Source organism: Ursus arctos, unplaced genomic scaffold (genome assembly GCF_023065955.2).
Source record: "Ursus arctos isolate Adak ecotype North America unplaced genomic scaffold, UrsArc2.0 scaffold_3, whole genome shotgun sequence".
Lineage (NCBI taxonomy): Eukaryota > Metazoa > Chordata > Mammalia > Carnivora > Ursidae > Ursus > Ursus arctos.
In genome coordinates this window covers 63162422-63178773 of record NW_026622985.1, presented here as the reverse complement: position 1 = coordinate 63178773, position 16352 = coordinate 63162422, and the positions used below count along the sequence as shown (strand labels likewise).

Sequence of the window (16352 nt, the reverse complement as noted above, 5' to 3'; positions counted from 1 at the left end):
CCATAGGGTGCACCTGGTATTTGATTGCTGTGATGTTGTTTGGGATAGGAATGATAGGTACTACTATTTCTTCCCTCAGCCCTTCTCAATCCATCAAGCCCAACTTGTGAAAATTTAAACACACACCACTTATGAAAGTTGAAACACACACCCCCGTACACACATACACACACACACACACACACACACACACACACACACACACGCATACATGCCTCGGATTGTCCTGAATTTTGCTCACAAGCTTTCCAGCCCTGGCATTGGGCTTTCACCAGCCGTTGCCTTTTCTGGGAATGTCATCTCACCTCTATCCTGCTGTTTTGCTCTCAGTGACTCAAACTAAATTGGCAGTAGACTTTCTGAAGTTTTCTGTAAAAACATTTTTTTGGGTGGTTTTAGAATTTCCTAATTAGAGTTCGGGAATTGGATGGGAGCTATCATTTTAAATCATTTGGTGCTTTTCCTCTAGGGAAGACTTGGAAGAATATATACTTATTTCAGGATGAAGGGGGAAAAAAAGCCAGTCTAAGTTGAGTCATATAAATGAGAGGGTGCAGGAGAGAGGAGGTACTGACTGCCATCAGTATTACTCAGATGTCAGTGGTTTTATGACATGTTATTTAATGTTTACCACTGACTGTTGGATAGAGGCTATCATGCTGATTACACAGGCAGCTAACTTTTTTTTTTTTTTTTTTTGCTTAGGCTCCCTAGCTTGGGTTTGGTAAGATAGGACTGCTTCTAGAATTGCAGGCAAAGATAAATGCCAGAGGTCATGATAATTCCATGTTCTCTAGTTCAGCTATTAAACCAATGAATAGATTGACTCAAGTACTCAAACATTTAACTGTGTAATGCTCAGATACAGAATGAGTGACACACTCTGAAGGCAGGCACTTGTTTACCAAAAATGGCCCGGAAACACTAGAATACTCCTTCTAAACAAAGCTAACAACAATAAAAAACAAAATCCGATATCAGTAGAGGAGAATAGCTCTGAGACTCACTTACAATGTGTTCCAAAGCCAGCAACTTAATTGCAATTTCCTAAACACAATCTCATTTATGTTTTTTATACTTCAGAAATGAGGTTTATTTTTATCTAGATTTTAGACTATGTTTCTCAAAGTTTTAGGATGGAAACACAATATAGACATCATGTGTTTGTGTCAAAGGATAAAGGATTCATGAAACATTACTCACTATACTACTTGGAAATTCTTTTTTGTTGTTAGTTTTAGTCTGTTATTTTCTGTATTATTTTTATTTTTAAAATGTTTGCTAGGACCCATCAGGATGATTTAGTGATTATTAATGGTGTGATTTTTGAAAACCTTTTTATTACAAGGTCAAGGACAAAGTTAGATTTCCTCACCTTTGTTATCCTAATATCTAGAACAATGCTCAATAAATACTTGTTTCATGAAAAATGAATACCCACTACAACAGTAAATCAGTGACCCAAGGGCAATGTTGAGGGGTGAATATGAACAAAGATCAAAAGAAAAAAGAGAAATAAAAAAAGAAAGTTAGATAGACAGACTGGGGAGAGAGCAGAAGAAAGATATCTTAACCTCCACCTGCTTGCAACTGTTTTCTGGCTGTGACAGTGGGTGACATAGGGGTTCTAGGTTGCCCACTCTTTCCACTGTGATCACAGTTTATTTACAGTACTAGTTACTGTGTGACCATTTCTTTTTAATCTCCATTCCTCCAGTTATCTATTGTTGCATCAAAGAAACACCCCAAACTTAGAAACATAAAACAAAAACCCATTCTCAGTGGAAACGATTAGTTATACTCATTGATGCTCTGGGTCAGGGATTTGGATGCGGCAAAGCAAGGATGATGCCTTGCCATTGCTTGATGATGTCTGGAGTCTCGTTTGGAAAGACATAAATATCTGGGGGATGGAATCATTTAGAAGCTTCATCACTGGTATGTCTAGCCTCTGGACTGGGATGACTCAAAGGCTCAGCTCAGCTGGGACTGTAAACTGGAGTGTCTACATGTGGCCTTTGCATGTGGCTTGGGCTTCCTCATAGCATGTGTCAGTGTTCCGGGAAGCTCCCTGAGAGGGTACTTCCTAAGAGCCAGTGTTTCAAGAGAGCCAAGCAGAGGCTGCATGGCTCTTTGTGACCAAGCCTCATAAGTTCTCCGGAATCTTCTGCTATATTTGATTGCTTGAAGCTGAATAAGCCTGCCCAGATTCAAGGAGAGTGGGCAGGAGACCTTCCTCTCTATGGAAAGAGTGGCAAATAACTTTGGGGCTTTTTAATTAAACCACTGCATGCAACATCTTTTTACCTTTCTCTTTCAGCGAAGAGCTGTCAGATAAGTTTACTACCTCCCAGAAGTTATTCAGAGATTAAACTCTGCCTTTTCACTGTTGCTAGATTTCAACGCCTTAAGCTAAGAGGAAGAAGAAAACATAAAGTAAGAAAAGTAGAAGAAATTTTACATTATTAAAACATAGAGCAGCAATGAGACGATTTTCTACATTGGTGAAAGATATAGGAGGAGGAAAGATCTATTGCTTCTCTTTCTTGAGGGGGGGGGAGAGGGGAATAGTGATTGTGTAAACTGAGGAAGTGTTCACAGGTATTTAGAGGGACTCCATTAGGCACATTGATATTTATACCTTCTTCTTTTGAGTACAATTTTGGGGGATAGATTCACTTCCTCTACCATACATGAAGTTTAAAGTTAAAAAATAAAAACGCTTTGTTACATCAGCTGGTTTTGTAAATTAGTAACTACTCTTCATTTTTCAAAGGTAGTCTTGAACTTGGTGCTGTAGCTAAAGAGAAAGATCTGAAAGAGACCTGGTGGATTAGTAGCAGTCCTATCAAGTCTCAAACTGGTGCAGGTTAAGTTAACCTTGGCGATCAAGCACGCTCTTCATTTCTCACTCCTATGAGGAAAAAAAATAATAAAAACCAAAAAATAGCTTTAAAAATGATTCATTTTGTGATCTTATTTAAGATTTTCCATTTTATTAAGAGATGAATAGGAAGGGATAGCTTCCTCTTGCGTTACGGTTGTTTAAAATGTATTTCTTCTTTTTTGCCATTCTTTCTCTGCTCCCTAATGTTTATTTTTTTTTTCTCCTGTGACCCTGTTTCTTTCCACTGATTTTTTCCTTTCTGTCTGTGACTTCATTTTTCTTTCCCTCCATCTTTCCATAGTAACATCTTTAGGTTATTAGCCATATTTTATTTTATTTTATTTTTTTTAAAAGATTTTATTTATTTGAGAGCAAGTGAGAGAGAGAGAGAGCACATGAGGTGGGGGGAGGAGCAGAGGGAAAAGGAGAAGCAGACTCCCATCTGAGCAGGGAGCTGAATGTGGGACTCAATCCCAGGACCCTGGGATCATGACCTGAGCTGAAGGGAGACGCTGAATCGACTGAGCCACCCAGGCACTCCTGTTAGCCATCTTTAAAAAAAATGTCTCTTCCTGATCTCTGTTCATCTACTTTTTTTTCTCTTCCTCTGTGTTCAGATGTCCTCTCTCTTGCAACTTCAGACTTGCATGCCCTGTAGTTAGGTTTAGATTTTTAGATATAAAAAAAATAACAAGGTGCCGCTTTGCTAATTTAATACAACTTATATAAAATAGTCCTTTTCCATTATTTGCTGCTTCTCAGCAAACCAATATGAAGTATCAAATTTCATTTAAAAAAATTTACGTGGAGTAAGCACTTTTGAGACATATTAGAAGAAGAGTAAAAATTGTTTAAATGATCACAGTCCTGTTATGCAGTGAAAACTGACATTTTAGTGTACATACTTCAAACATAATTTGAATTTGGGTGTGTATTTGTTTTTGTAAAATGAGATCATATCTTACACATTCTTTCATAACTTGCATTTTAACATAATACATAGTGGACATCTTAACATGTTGTTAGTGTATATATTCTGTCCGTTTCATTGTGTAATGACAATTAAAATGCTTAATGCCGGCAAGACAGTATGCAAGGCGCCTAGCCCATGGTCATCCCTCAGTGAGTCATATTTCCTGCTTATTTGTCAAACTTCCTTCATGGCTGAAAGTATTCAACTCAATTTTAAAATCAGTTCTTTTTGTTTGGACTTCTTACTTGCCTTTTTTCCTCTTCCTTTCCCTCTCTTTTTATTTTTTAAAACAATGCTAACATGTCTGTTCTTGAAACTGAGTCTTTTTGTAATTATTTCACTGTTTCCTTACAAAATTAAAGTTTAACGATGAATCAAAGAAACTGGGGCATCCTGCTTATGCAGTCCATTTATTAAGGACCCCAGGCGCTTTAATGGGTGATTTCATTTAAGCATTCAGGGCTCACAGAGGTCTTAGGGGCTTTGGGGCTTTACGTTACACAGCTTCTGAGTATCAGTTTTGGTATTGAAACCAAGATCTTCTATATTATTGTGAAGAAAGTTCCATTTCAAGGGTTTTCAGAGATGGTTCAGGAATTGCAGATGTATTTGATTTATATAGCCTTTTAAAATATTATTTTGAGCATTTTAAGCATGAGTAAAAGAATCAACATAAACTGTAATAATAGCTTCATCATTTTTAACTTAAGGTGCCGGGGTAAATTGACTTTAAACAGACCTCACTAGGAAGCATTTCACTTCCTCTATACCTGTGCATATATTTAAACTTCTTATAAACGTGTCTTTGACTGGGAAGGTTGTACTGTTGTACTTTAAATCAGGCATGAATCCATCCATTCAGGCAAAGTCATGAAGCAAGTGCAGTGCTGCTGCACCTGGGAGCTTGCTCACAGAAGGTCATGGTGGGTCAGGAGTAGGGCCTGTGTCCAGTAACAGGTGAAAATTCAATCTTATTCCATGCCTTTCTGTGAGTTTTGAATATTTTTTGTCTGACTTTGAATATTTATTAGGAATAAATGAGAGTTGAGATTAGATGTGAGGTATATAGATTTGAAAGAAAAAGTGTCACATTGTACCTTCTCCAAGCATCTGGAGAGACTCCTGAGATTTCAAGGTAAAACTCCCATGAAGAGTTACCACTGACAGGTAGATACTTGTGTGTGGTTGGCAGAATCTAAGGTGGCTCCCAAGATACCCACCACTTAGTGTTGCATGCCCAGCATAACTCTGTCTCTTTTGAGCACAGTCTGGACCTGGGAATATGATGGGATGTCACTCTTGTGATTCTGTTACACCGTACGTTACAAGGGATTTGCAGATGTAGTTAAAGTCCTTAATCATTTGACTTTGGCTTCATCAAAAGGGCAATTATCCTTGTGCACCTGACCTAATCAGATGGGCCCTTCAATAGAAGCTAAAGCATTACAAAGACGCTCTCCTGTTGGCCTTGAGAAGGAGCAGATTGTCATGTTGTGAAGTCTCCAGGAGAAGGATGTGAGAGCAAACTCTGGTTGCTGAGCATGGTTCACGGTCAACAGCTAGCTAAAAAATGGGGGGAAGAGGGATCTTAAGTCATACAACCATAAGGAAACAAATTGGCCAACAACTAGAATGAACTTGGAAGAGGCCTTTGAGTTGCAAATTAGGATTCAGCCAGTCAACACCTAGATTTCAGCCCAGTAAGACCCCAAGTAAAGGACCCAGCTAAGATGTACTTGATTCCCACCCCACAGAAACTGTGACATCATACATTTGTGTTGCTTTACGCTCCTGAGGGTGTGGTAGTTTGTTATGCAGCAGTCGAAAACTAGTCCACTGTGGGAGTGTATCCGGATTGTCTCCACATTGAATAAGATAACAAAACACAAAATAAGTTGAATGTGGGACCTTGTTATATTATTGTGATAACATCCACAATACCAGATATTGAATTTTTACGTTAATAAAAAAGCCTCCTTGTTCCTATTGATTACCTTAATAAAATACACATTTATAAACCTAAGCTCATAAAACATGTTAATATTAATACACTACCTCTTTGTCTATTTTAGCTTCCGAGGCATCATCTGAGGGATTTTTTCCCCCCTTTCTAGAACAAAAGGATTTCATTATTTGAAAACCACTGGCTTGACTAATAGGCACTTTTTAAAAAGACTGCATTTTGGTTGTTTTAAGAATGTGACTGTTGGCAGAGAAAAGAAGAGCAGGATTTTGCAAGGCTAATTTATAGTCAGCACATTGTTTTTAAATATATGTTTATCCTTAATTATTCCCTCATTACAAAGTAATGCATAGATGTGAGAAATGCAGCCACTACTTTTGATTCAGACAGATGAGTTTTGCTCTACTGATACTGTTGTTTAGCAGAATTCATTTAAATGATAATTTAAAACTTTATAATCATGCAGTGTTTCAAACATACCAAAAAAGCACAGGAAATGATGTAACTGACACCCATACACCCAACCATCTAGATGTTAATAGATATTAATAACTTGCCTATTGCTTCAGATTATCTTTGAAAAAAAAAAAGTGTTGGTCTGGCTAAAGCCTTACTCTGTCATTTTTCCTGTTTCTCTTTCTATTCCTCCCTCACTGGAGGTAAATACTCACCTGAAATTGATGTACATTATTTTCATGCATGTTTTATAGGTTTTCTACCTATTTATGTTTTCATGAATAATATAGAGAATTGTTTAGCATTTTAAAATTTGAGTTATTGTTATCATACTGTAGGTAACATTTTGCTATTTAAGGTTTTCAAAGTTATATTTTTAAGAAGATTTATGTATAATATCCCATGGCATGAATAAAACCCAGTTGGTAAGCTGTTGTTTCCCCAGTGTGGTTATCACAAATAATACTGTAGTGAATATCCTTGTACACGTATTCATGCGACCTCATTTCAAGGTTTCCCCAGAAAAGAATGTAGAAAGCCCTTGGGTTGGGGCGCCTGGGTGGCACAGTCGTTAAGTGTCTGCCTTTGGCTCAGGGTGTGATCCCGGCGTTCTGGGATCGAGCCCCGCATCAGGCTCCTCCACTGGGCGCCTGCTTCTCCCTCTTGTGTTCCCTCTCTCGCTGGCTGTCTCTCTGTCAAATAAATAAATAAAATCTTAAAAAAAAAAAAAAAGAAAGAAAGCCCTTGGGTTGGAGGGTGTGTCCATCCTTAGCCTTCCCAGGAATTGCCCAACTGCTTTCAATCATCCTACTGCCACCCATAATGTAGAGTTCCTATTTCCTTCGTCCTAACCAGTGCTTGCTGTCCCAGTCTTGCCTGATGTTAGCCACGCGGATGGGGGTGCCATGCGGCTTCTTGTGGCTTCTTGTTAATATTTCCCTAACTGCCGAAAGCTGAACATATTTCCTATGTTATTATCTCTTCAGACCTTACCATTTTCAAACTGCCTGTCCGGTCTCTGTCCAGCAGTGGGAGGGGAGTCTTCTGTTGTTGATGGATCGGTGCTCTTCATAGGATGTGGACACAAGTTGTTTTTTATATATCTCCACTTAGTCCATAGCTGTTTGTTAACTTTTCTATGGTGTCTATTGTCAAAAAGAAGTTTAAAAATCATTTTAATACAATCACATTGATCGTTTTTTCCCTTAATTGCTTGGGTTTCCCAAGTCTTGTTTAAAAGCACTTTCTCTAGCCATCTGTCAGAAACATAGTCTCTTGTGTTTTCTTTTGAAAGCTAGAAAATCTTGATTTTTATTTAAGTAGTGTGTGTGTGTGTGTGTGTGTGGATTAGGTAGGCATCTAATTTTATCTTTTTTGTCCTAGCACCATTTATTGACAATTTGTTGCCTGTCTTCCCACCTCTGCCAGGAGTCAAGTTTTCTCAAATAAAGGCATCTCTGTGGCTCTGTTTTGTTCCTTACCATACAACTTCGTCATTTACAAGTTGGTCACAAAACTGGATACCTAGTAGGATGAACCTGTCTTCTTTTTCTTCATCAAAACCATCCTGCCTAGTCCATACTGTGCCATTTATATGTATTTTAGCATCAGCTTTCAAATCCTGTTAGGATTTTAATTAACATTGAACTAATTTATGGATTAATTTTGGGGAAAAATTGCTTTCTTTCAGATATTTTTTTCCTTAAGATTTTATTTATTTGACAGAGAGGGACAGCCAGTGAGAGAGGGAACACAAGCAGGGGGAGTAGGAGAGGAAGAAGCAGGCTCCCAGAGGAGGAGCTTGATGCAGGACTCAATCCCAGCATGCTGGGATCATGCCCTGAGCCGAAGGCAGACGCTTAATGACTGATCCACCCAGGCATCCCTCTTTAGGATATTTTTCTATCTCATCCATGAATACAATATATCTTCATTTTTTAGAATGTTTTTTCACCTTTTTCAATTACTGTCTTATAATTTCTTCCTTTAATTACATTTAGTAAATATTTTAGTGTACATTTAGCAAAATATGCCTAGGCACCTCATAATTTTGTATCCATCATAAATTATATCTGTTTTTAAGTGTTTCCATTGTTTATAGCTTTTTATGTATTATTTATTGATCATTTGCTGTTTATAAGTTATTCTGTTGAGCTTAATTAATTTCTGCAAACACTTCAAAACCACTGAGATGTATTTACAAGTCAGTGTATTTCCTGTTTTTTTTTTTAAGATTAACAAAATTAAGTATCAGAGAGATTAAGTAACATTGAATATGATTGCATATGACTAATTGTACAGCCTGGATTTTAACTCAGTTTTATTTAAATCTTTACCTTTTGCTAAAAGCCATGTTTTAAATGGCTTTTTAAATCAACCAGTGTTTCTCTGATGTATGTCATCTTGTTTCACAAGATCTTTTTATAGTGAAAAACCCAAAACCTCATTATAGAGTCTCTATGTGAAAAAAGGCATTTAATTCACCAAGTAGTTGTCCCTTCATACCAATTAGTTAATTCATCTGGATTAGACACATTTATGACAGAGAATAAGTCTATAAACGAAATGCTTTCTTTGGCAGTTATTTTTGGATCAACTCTTAAGGAAAACACCCTTCCTAATTGAATTGGCACGATCTTGTTTTTGCTGACGACGTCACTGGTGCTTTCCACGAAGGTAGAGTGAGTTCCCCCACCCACCCTGACAAGACAGACAGCTTCTGGAGACAAGGCCTGGATGTCTGAATGCGGTGTGGGTGCTCCAGTGAAAAAGGCAGAGGAAAGCTAAAATGCAGATGAGTTTTTAATACTATTTAAAGGTTTGACTGTTTACTTACCTCCTCTTACATCTATTATCCCTACTAGCTCCTCTAGAAGACTCAATTTAAACTCTGATTTCACTCCTGGTGCAAGGAGGGAGAGGAGAGGATGGCATGAAGGCAACTCATGTGGATTCAGACCAAAGCCCACTCTTTCTTCGGTGTGCACTGCTGGCTACTTCCCCTCCCACGCCCAGTCTGCAGCCTGCTTTCCTAGGGCAGCCCTTCCACCTCTTTTCATCACAGGGCTCTTCTCTTAGCGCAGGAGCAGGCGAATCTCTGGGAGTGGTTCTGGACAGTCTCCTGAGCCGCAGAGCTCAGTTGTTGCAGAGCTCGGGGGCTGTTTGTGACTTCGCTCCTGGGCCCGGGAGGCCTGAGGCTGTAGCTCAGGTGAACACTGTGGTGGAATAGAGCCCATTTCCATCCAGGACACCCTTGTGGACGCAGGGATTGATATTGGAGCATGAGCAAATATATCTCAATTCTCTCTTTTTTAAAAATAAAGATTTGAGAGAGAGAGAACATGGGGGGCAGAGGGAGAGAGAGAGAGAGTGTGGAGCCCTGTGTGGGGTTCGTTCTCTCCCTGTGTGGGAGCCCTGAGATCCTAACCTGAGCCAAAACCAAGAGTCAGATGCTTAACTGGCTGTGCCACTGAGGCACCCCTCAATTCTCTCCTTTAAAAAAATGCTAAACGAGGGGCACCTGGGTGATGCACTTGGTTAAGCATTCTACCATTAGTTTCAGCTCAGGTTGTGATCTCAGAGTCATGATATCGAGCCCCGTGTCAGGCTTTGCACTCAGCACGGAGTCTGTTTGAGTTTTTCTCTCCATCTCCTTCTGCTCCTCTCCACTGTGCACTCTCTCTCTTTCCCTCTCTCAAATAAATAAATAAATCTTTAAAAAAATGCTTATGCTTAATGATGCATGTGCCTCATAGTAGGCATGAAAAAATATCCACTTGTTGACAGAAGGTTGTAGAATAGGGAAGGGAAGGAAAGATGGTTTGAGATTTATTTGCATTTTGGGAGGAAGAAAGGGACTGTATTTCTGTCTTTGAAGACATAAGTGGCTTTAGTTTACAGATATATTCTGGCTCTCCTTATTATGATTAAAATACCCATTCCATTCATTTAAAAAGTATTTCTTGAACACATTTCACCCACCAGGCACTGATTTAGGCACTAAGGATGACAAAACGTGAAGATGCCCACTCTTCTCTTGCATATGTTCTCGTGTGTGTGGACACAGACAGGAAATTTTTAAAAAATGAGCAAGGCATTTATTTTCAGATTGGGGTAAGTGGTATGAAGGAAGTAAGTGACGTCTTGTGATAAAGCTCTGGGGGTAGAGTGTGGTAGGGGTTGCTATTGAGGTTTAGGCTGCTAGGCCAGCCCTAGGATACAGGCTCAAGAATGGCTCAGAAGTATGACATGGCTTGGTTCAAGTTAACAAATAACCAGATAAAAATGAAATAAAGCTACAAGAGTGTGGACGTGGTTTTCAGCAGCAGGACCTTAGGACCCTTGTTTTTCTAACATTGTGAGCCCCAAGAATAAAACTTATACCTCCTCTCTAAGCAGTGATTCTCCTGTAAGGATTTGTGCTATCCAAGGTTAATGTTTGGGTTCTGAGTCTTCATAATGGTGTAGTGCCAGCTCTAGGGCAATCCGTATCTCTCTGCGAGGCCCTGGATGTCCATCTGTGAGCTTTGGCCAGGGTTGCCATGAGGCATCAGGAATGTCTCCCTAATAAGACTTTTAAGCCAAGATTTGAGGATAATAAGGAGGCAGAACATAACATTTCAGGGAAGGAACAGCCAGGATGAAAGTCTGAAAACATGAAGAACTTGCTGTGATAGGGAACACAAGGGAACAGGATAGTGAGCTGAGGGGTGGGAAGTGGATCCAATGTGATTGGGAAGGTTGGCTGGGGCCACATCAAGCTGAGTCTTGTGAAGCATAGTAAGTATTTGGATTTTCTTCTAAGTGCAGTGGAAAACCATGATTTTCACCTGGGGTCCATGAACTTATCTAGGAGAAAAGTTACAGCTCTGTGAGAATGTGCAATTTTGCATTACTTCAATCGTGAGTGTAGGCAGGAAGCCATAGTAGTATAAGCAGTAACTGTGCCAATGTTACCAGAAAAAATCATAGTATTTCCATTTATTACTGTTATTACAGATACCTCAACATGTCATTTATCATCATTACACTTAATTAGAAATTATGGTAGTTACTAGACCTTATAATATATCTTGTTGTTTCATTCATTAATACAGGAGTCAACAAACTAGCCTGTGGGCTGAATCCAGGCTGCCACCTGATTTTGTAAAGAAAATTTATTGGAACACAGCCAATGGCCATTTATGTATGTGTCATTGTTGCAGACCTTCTGGCCTGCAATGCTTAAAGTATGTACTATCTGGCTCTTTCTGGAGAAAGCTGCTGATAACTGCATTGATAAAGCAGAATGGATGTTACTATGATACAATTTAAAAAGTATGTGTGTAACTATTGTTTTTTTTTTTTTTTTGCAAGCTTATGCATTTTATTTATGTAGTTAAAGACATTATTCAGAGAAGCCATCCCATAGGCTTCACCAGATGGCCAAAACCTCCACGATCATGGGGAAAAACAGAAAAGGCGAAGAATCCCTGCACTGCAGTGTCCTAAAACAGATGAACACAATGGCCTGATCCATGTTTCCTTTGCTTCGGATTCTCTTCCCCCTTCTTTGTCAGGCAAATTTTCCATATTTTCAGTGCCCCTTCTTTATGAATGATGTGTTGTGTGCATATTGTGTGTAAGACAGAGGCTTTATTAGCACTGTCTAATTTAATCCCCATGCCAGTACCATTTAGTTGAGGCAACTGTCTTTATGTGGCAGTGAGGCAGGCCCAGAGATGTTGTCCTGTGCATATGTCATTCATTTAACAAATTTCACTGAGCACCTGCTATGTGCCAGGTGCTGTGCCAAATGCACAGGTGACAAAGCTGTTAATGGCGAAGCCATGCTTTGAATCAGGTCCTTCCGCAGCCAGTGTGTAGGTGGGTCACACCACAGCAGGTTCCACTTGGGGTGCCATGTGACAGCATACTGTCCGCTTGAAGCCAGCCAGCAAGCTTGGTCACTTCTCCCTCCCTGGTGTCTCCAGTCCCCTTTGTTCCACAGCTCTGTGCTACAGAGGTGTATGTCTTGTTCTCTCTCTCTAGTCTGTTGTTTGCACTAGCTCTGCCTAGAATCAGCCATGAAGTCAACATTTTCCCAGCTGTCGCAGCATCCTTGGTGATCCCTGCCAGTGCCCTTGGAATGGCCCTTGAAAAGTGTGTGTTTTGCAAGTGTGCGCTTCTTTCCTGTAAGTGGAAAGAGAGAATCACTTCTCTTCTCCAGAGCGTTGTGGGTTTCTGGGGCCAGAGGCTTGAGCTTGCCAGCAACATTGTAAGCTAGGTTTAAACATCTGCATGGGACATTTGATTGGGGGGTAGATTAACATTGATGGCAGTGGAGAGGGGCTGGGGATCAAGTCTGTCTCAAATGGATGACAAAACAGGACTGCAGGGTAAGGACTGTTGCTGTGCTCACTCCAGCTTGCTGTGGTTCCTTCTGTCAAAACCAGGGAGGTTGCTCTCTCCCCCAGAAACGTAGATCATCTTCATTAGCTGGGTTGGGCAAATACCCACAATAACTGGTATTTTTCCTTCTTTCTTTCCTTTTTGCACCTGTTGTGAGTGAAAAGCATTGTTCTTGTAGTTATCTACATGGGCACCGGTATTTTTTTGGTGTATACACACGTTATATTCCATCAATTTGCACTCATACTACAATAGTATTTTGCAACCTCCATTTTTCACTGCACAATATAATGTGACATGTTCGTGTATTATTAAACATTCTTTTATACCAGCACTTCAGTGGCTGTATTATATATCATCGGCCTGCCTAACCATATTTACTTAAATTTTCTTTCATATTAGGGAAGCTTTGGGAGATTTTGTGTATCAGTCAGGGTCCCATCAGGGTGTAGAAACCATACCATTATTTGAACAGGAAAATTTTATTTTAAAAATTGGTAACTGGTAGGAGCTGGTTAACTGCCAGGAAAGGGGTAAAAGAGAACTCTGATGAGTCCAGAAGAAGCAGTTGTAGCAAATCAGCTGTGGCCTTTAGTCTGAGGAGTAGACAGTTTGAAAACTAAAGACCAAGAGAGGGAACTGCCCTTCTCCCCAAGGCTCTTCAAAGAGAGCCTGGCTGCCACAGGGACATCACCACCATGGTAAAGGATGCAGGCCTGTGTTGGACGATAGAAGTGAGTCTATTGCCGGCAGGTTGAGTAGGCAGAGCTGTAGGGGGAAGTAGGGCAGGAGGCCTGAGGGCTTAACATTAAATAATAATGGTGGATGGAAAGAGAACTGCCCTGTTCTCTGACCAGGCAAGATCATTTCAGTGCCCTCTACTTAACATTCTCCCAGATGGCAAAGGGGAAATGCCTGGGTTCAGCTCTAGTGTCCCTAAGTGGGGCCAAGGAAGCTGGGTTTTGAGATAAGAAACAATAAATAATTGGGATATTTGGATTTGCCGTTAGTGTTTTTCTCCATTATAACCAGTACTGCACTAGACATCCTTTGTAAGATGTCTGCATCTCTGATGTTTCTGTAGGACAAATCCTTAGATTTTAATTTTGAACATTTTTAAGGCTTTTGTTAAACATGACAGAAACACCCACCAAAAATTTGGCCATATTTACTCTTTCAAGTTATGTATGTGAGGAAAGGCATATATTTTTGTCATAGACCTTAAGGCTTACTAGCTTTTCAGATCTTGGGTTCTTGTATTAGCTTGTTACCTTGGAGACTAGAGATGCCCGAGGCCAGTTGTCCTGGGGCTGGAGACTGCAGGCTGACTCGGGAAGTGCCAAGCCCTCCAGTGATGGTGACGGAGGCAGCAGTGTGATGCAGGCATCCTTCATCACCTCAGCCAGCCTCCTCCATTTCACTGCAGCTAACAGATTCATTTCTCTGAAACATCCCCTTCATCATGATCAGTCATTTTGCTCAAAAGCCTGAAATGTTTCCTCTTTGTTTGTTGTGCTGAGAATGAAAGAGAAGAGAGAGAATTGACCTTTGGCGCTGGGCCCCTTGCCCCATTCTGTTGATGAGGAAACTGAAGCCGATTGACTTGCCCAGGGTCACATGGGAAGTTCGCTGGCTCAGGCCCAGGCTGGGCTTCCTTCCTTGTGACCCACTGCTCTCTTCGGACTCCCAGACCCCTATCGGTCCATCGTGTTGACACCCTTACTGTTCTCCCAGGGCAGTGCCTATACTGAGAGGCCTCATCCCCACTGGTGCTCACAAATATGCCCTCGTCGGTGCTGATGCCACTATCTGGGTTGCTAAAATTGTCCCCCTCAGCTTCTGTGCTCAAGGGAACTGCCTCCTTTCACTTCAAGGCTGAATCTAAGGCTCACCTCTAAATAATATCCTCCCATTACTTCTTCACAAATTGGACTCAGTCAGTTCTCATCCTAGGGTGTCAGAGGGACCTGGATATGGATTGGATTCAACCTCAAGCTTTGGTCTCTGGGCCTGGACACCAGGTGAAGATAGGTGTGTGCTCATTTGTGCCACGTGAACTTGGCCAATGAAGCAAGCAACTTCCCTGCCTTACTGAAAGGCTGCGTGGTTTTCAGCAACAGCGAACATCTAATAGTGCATGTTCCTTTAAGATAAGACAAAATGTTCTTCTCCAGAAAAACATATTGTTCTTCATCTCTGTCTTCTACAAGTGGTTGATTAAAATGCTAAGGGGGACAGGCATTCTCCCCATGTTCTTCCCTTGGGGCTCACTACATCCTTGTTGACTCCCTGGGCTCCTGCAAGCTGTCTATCCACTTCTTTCCACTCCTTTTACCTGGGTCTCATTACCGATGGAAAGAGAGCAAACTGGTTCCTGTGCAACAGGCCCTCCACCTCCATGGTCTGTGTTTACACACCACAAATAGGTAGTTAGTGGATATCTTTCTTAACGCCTGCCTTGTTCTTCCTTCTCTCCATTTTGGGAATTGTGTACAGGAAGCCTGGGTGCTGTGAAAAGTAAAGTGATGGAAGAAAAGCAACCGAGAATAGAATCTAGTTAGGTGCCGGGAAATAGAGTAGAAGAGAAATCAAACCCAAATCCTTCAATTAATGGGTAGAGATGACCTGCTCAAGTTGTCTTGGATGGTGGGGACATGGTCCCTGATGGTAAGCGAAACTGGGAAAGGCCAGAATGTTAATTACAGGAAATGTGCATTCAGAACAGGTTGCCACCCCTTCTTTCTTATCCCTCTTCCTCACGCACCGCCTCTCAGTCTTTTTTTCCTGGTTTCGGAGGTTCAGATTTTATTTTAGGGTATTTCTGACATCCCTCCTCGAATGTTAGACCGGTAGTCCTCTGTCTGGAGGCATCGCTCTGTAACCTAGCAACCAGTATATCATGCACTGTCCTCTGCTATTTCCTTCAGCCTGAAGATTTGAAGCTCACTCAAATGGACACACAAAGGACAAAAGGGATCAGGTTTACATGCAAAATCAGTATTTGTGATGATTGAGTAATGGATGTGAAGAACAGTGTTATTTAGTAGTAATACATCCAAGGTGAGGACCCTGTCACATCTGGAGAGAGAGAGAAAAGGAGAGAGACAAAGACAGAGAGGAGGAGAGCTGGAGCCAGCAAGACGACTCTGGAGCTGCCTGCCCTCCAGGAGTCTGGATTTGCAGGGCTGTAAGCACCCTCTCCCCCTCTGACCTTCTCTTTTCCTTGCTAAATAACAGGAACAGGGGTACCACTTGGATTTTTGACCAGGGAATAATTCTTAATTTGTCTGGCTGGAGAGAAAGTTGGCATACCGAGAAAAACAAATTTCAGAGGGAAAAATAGAGAACAGTGACATTTTTCAGCGGGATCTTATTATCCAACCCACACAGAAGCCGAGTCGCTGAGCTAGTTCTGTGAAGAAACACAAAGACATCCTATCGAGACAACTGTGAATGTCAGGGGGCTAGTCCAGTCTGGAACTGCTGGGCGTGAGTCACTACGACAGCGGGGCTTTAGCTGGCTTTCACTTGGTCACTTCTTCTCATACACTGTGTGCAGTTGGGACATTTCCCTACACAAATGTTCTTGCTGCTGCTTTTCTCCTCTTCATTTTTGAGGAGCTGGCATTAGTCTTGTTTGCCTCAGACTTATTTCCTTGGAATTCAGAATACTTATTCTAAAT

At 40.9% G+C, this 16352-nt stretch overlaps 1 protein-coding gene across 14 annotated transcripts in view; it reads left to right on the top strand.

Annotated features, from left to right (window-relative positions):
- Positions 1-16352, top strand: part of ELMO1 (engulfment and cell motility 1) — a 690097-nt gene that overhangs the window by 319517 nt on the left and 354228 nt on the right. Inside the window, exon 2 of one of the 14 annotated variants that reach the window (XM_044387599.3) lies at positions 8861-8955. The exons of the other annotated variants lie outside the window; for them this stretch is intronic. The gene's annotated coding sequence lies outside the window, so the exon portion shown is untranslated. The remainder of the gene's footprint in view (positions 1-8860; positions 8956-16352) is intronic. 14 annotated transcript variants of the gene reach the window in all.